Source organism: Carassius auratus, chromosome 27, assembly GCF_003368295.1.
Source record: "Carassius auratus strain Wakin chromosome 27, ASM336829v1, whole genome shotgun sequence".
Classification (NCBI taxonomy): domain Eukaryota; kingdom Metazoa; phylum Chordata; class Actinopteri; order Cypriniformes; family Cyprinidae; genus Carassius; species Carassius auratus.
This window is the reverse complement of record NC_039269.1, coordinates 3282723-3286938: the sequence shown is the minus strand read 5'-3', so window position 1 is coordinate 3286938 and position 4216 is coordinate 3282723.

Sequence of the window (4216 nt, the reverse complement as noted above, 5' to 3'; positions counted from 1 at the left end):
TTTGCTCGTGTCTTCTACTTCTATAATCCTGAACAAACACTGCTTTCACATCCTGGTATAAACGGAGGTCGGAGCCAGCTCCAAATGGGCGGGACTTCAGCTCCAAGTGGGCGGTACAAACCTCCAGAGTCTTTTGATTGGTTTATTTAATGTCATGGGGTTAATGCAAGCTGTGAATGCATTACATATCAACAGTATGAGGTGTAGAATTAATGTTGTCATTGTAGGAAACACAAACAAACAAAAACATTATGTTTAAACTTTCTGTTACAGAAAGTTCAAGTCTGGGTGGCCAAAAGTTACATTTCAGTGACCTGGTTACCGTCTCTCTCTGAAAACCCAAAGGATCACTTTCCTGTAAGCTTTTTTTCTTTTCTTTTTTCTATGCATCAAGATGTGTAATTTATTGTGTCTGAAGATTTTTGACTAAAGTGTGTGTGTGTGTGTGTGTGTGGGTCTTTGTGTGGATAAATTATGTTCATACATTAAAGGTGGACATTTGCAACAGCGCTTGTCCCTAAAATTGCTCTAGGGGTATGGTCAGAGACTGTCCTAAATGACAAATGTTGGAATGTAAATGACATTACATTCTGTGGACGTCTCACATAAATGTGCATTGTACTTTAGTTAATGTTAACTTGTCAACGGTGAATTATTTAGGATGTCATTGGACTGAATGTTTAGTAATGACACTTCATTCCAGTAAAAATATAATCCATAGCCTTGGAGTGAAAGCAGCAGCAAAGTGTTCCAATGCTGATAAAAATCAATCAGGTTAAAACCTCAGGTTCCTTAAATATCTGTTCTACAGGACAATTTGGGGTTGAACAGATTTTGTAATGGTTTTTAAGTCTGATGCTCACCAGGCCTTCATTTATTTGCTCAGAAATGCAGTAGAAACAGTAATATTGTAAATTGTAATAATATTGTACAATAACTCTTTTTCTATTTGAGGCAGCAGTGGATCTACCCCAATCATCAATAACGGGACCCCAGTGTGAGAGAGTGAGCAGCTTCAAATACCTGCAAATGCCCTGCAAAGAGTAGCTGAGCACATCTCCAGAACATCTCTCTCCTCTCTACATGACATCCACACCAGAAGATGTACATCTAGGGCTGTTAAGATCCTCAAAGACTCCACACACCCTGGAAATCCACTGTTTCATCTGCTACAGTCAGGCAGACGCTTCTGCAGTCTGACGGCAAAAACGGAGAAACTCAGGAGGAGTTTCTTCCCTCATGTTATCAGACTACTAAACATGGACATTAAACACACTGAACTTTATAGACTGGTTGTTTAGGGCTACCCAATAACTCACTGCACTTTTTTGACACAACCTAACTATGCAACTCCTCCTCACTGCACATAGTTTACATCTCTGCACATCATCTGTGTAGCATCTCTACAAATCATCTGTGTAGTAGTTTAAAATAATTTGTATATTTCATTATTTGTATTTAATTATCTCCAAAAAAAAATCATTGTTTTCCCCTGCTGTTTCATTATTTGGATCTAATGTTCTCTTATTTTTTGCACAGTCTAAAAAGAGTATGCCAGACCTACATTTCACCGCTTTTTGTATGTCATATAACAAATAAAACTTGAGTCTTGAATGGTGTGGAGCGTTACCTGTGATTGAGTTGTTGATAAAAAGGAGATGGGCAAAGGATTGTCTTAAATTGGACTTAAGTACAATTAATATTTTCCTCTTAAAAGTGCTGTAGGGAACTTTAAAAAAAAATATGTTTTACATATTTATTAAAACTGTCATTATGTCCTGACAGTAGAATATGAGACAGATAATCTGTGAAAAAATCAAGCTCCTCTGGCTCCTCCCAGTGTCCTATTGCCATTTGCAGAAACTCCATCACTCCCGGTAAAAAACAACCAATCAGAGCTGCGGTCCGTAACTTTGTTTGTGTTCAAAATGTAGAAAAATGTATATAATAAGTGAGTACACCATGAATCCATTTTCCAAACCGTGTTTTAGCCTGTCCTGAAACACAAGGGTACACCTATAATAAGTGTTTATATTCGGACTATTTTAGATTGCTTCGGGGATACCGCGGCGGAGTAACCCAGTACCTTTGTGATTCTTCATAGACATAAAAAGAGAGAATTAGTTCCGGCTACGATGTTCTTCCGCAAGACGCAAGCAGTTCTGTTTATTAACCGCTAGAGCGTCAAAAGTTCCCTACCGCAGCTGTGTTTTTTAATTATTATTCATTCTTGTATTACTATTTTGATTTTTTTTTCTTTTTTTATTAAATGTTCATTTGTAAAATGTACTTCCACGTGTGGCCTTTTGTAATGTTGCTTCACCTAGAGCCACGTAGTTGCAACAATCTACACAATATAATTCACCCTCAGATTTCAAACTTGCATTAAAGAAAAGATTAAAGACAAACAACATTCAGTAAACATTTTATTGCTCTAAATTACACATTAATTTTCTTGATACTGATATAATTATAAATTAATATCATTTAATATACTTGAATGTTTGCAGTTATCACAAAATTATATAACAACCACTTGTTAATGTAAATTTAAACAAATGAAAAACAATAAATCTGTTTTTCATTAGTATCGCTAATTCATGCCATCCTCATTCGCGCTCACCCCGGCTTAAACCCCGCCCATTTGTAAAGTCCTGCCCACTAGCGGCAAAAGCTCCTCCCACTTGGAGGTCTCCGGGCTGGCCCACTTTGCTACTCGTCCCCTTCCTGCTGCTCTGGTGTGATTCGTTGTTATGTCGTCACGTGACTCACTAACACAACGCGCCGAGGAGCTCTGCGGCGAAAGATGATTGTTTACGTGTGTTGTTAACTCGGTAGTAGAGGAGATTCTCGCAATTCTGCATTGTTTTACCATGCCTGGAAGTTACTGTTGCGTTAAAAACTGATCCAGTAACCTCACACGATACATATGGAACAAACAGGAACAATGTAATACAGTTATTTTTAGGTTACACCAAGTGGTATTTGGAAGAAGCTCTCAGGCATCCAAAATATCGACCCATACGAGCTCCCTGCAGCGTCAAAGAGACCCGCACCATACTTCCACGCACATATATGACACGCTATTGGTTGCCGGGGGCAACGCCTTCAGACTTCACAGAGGCGCTACTAAACATTTCAGAGCTCTTTAATTTTTGCGCATTAATTATGTCGGCGGAACAGAGAAGGATCTACGAATACGAAAAAGGAAAGGAAGAAAACAAATGCAATGCAAAAAGATAAGGCGAAAGAAAGGAACAAGCTCACACCAAGAGCAAAACAGAGGTATTTGGAGAAGCTCTCAGGCAATCCAAAATATCGACCCACAAGAGCTCCCTGTTGCGGGACAGAGACCTGGACCATTTACCTCCGTGCACACATATGGACATTGTGAATTATATTGTTTACGATGTTAGCCACCTTACATTCACATATGGCGTGCGGCCCGGTCCAAAAATAAGGCTACTGACTTGTCGCCGGAATTCACCGAACAGTTGCCAGTGAGTTTACCACTGACAAGCCAGCGGTGCATCAGTATACACACTCACCTCACGCAGCAAACGACTCACTTTCCTCAGCGAATGACTCACGCAGCGAACGAATCACTTTCCTCACGCAGCGAACGACTCACTTTCCTCGGCGAACGAATCACTTTCCTCACGCAGCAAACGACTCACTTTCCTCACGCAGCCATATATGCAGCGAACGACTCACGCAGCAAACGACTCACTTTCCTCAGTGACCGACTCACTTTCCTCAGCGAACGAATCACTTTCCTCACGCAGCCATATATGCAGCGAACGACTCACGCAGCAAACGACTCACTTTCCTCAGTGACCGACTCACTTTCCTCAGCGAATGACTCACGCAGCGAACGAATCACTTTCCTCAGCGAATGACTCACGCAGCGAACGAATCACTTTCCTCAGCGAATGACTCACGCAGCGAACGAATCACTTTCCTCAGCGAATGACTCACGCAGCGAACGAGTCACTTTCCTCAGTGAATGACTCACGTAGCGAACGACTCACTTTGCGCAGCCGGAGACTCACTTTCCTCACGCAGCAGACCACTGACTCTCTCTTCATGTAGGGACCGAATATTATAATTGAAGTGACTTCTATATTACATGTAAGAGAATATTTAAATATTCAAAAATGTGTACATTTCAATAAAATTAAATAATTGCCTATTGCAAATTTGTGAATGCATGGTT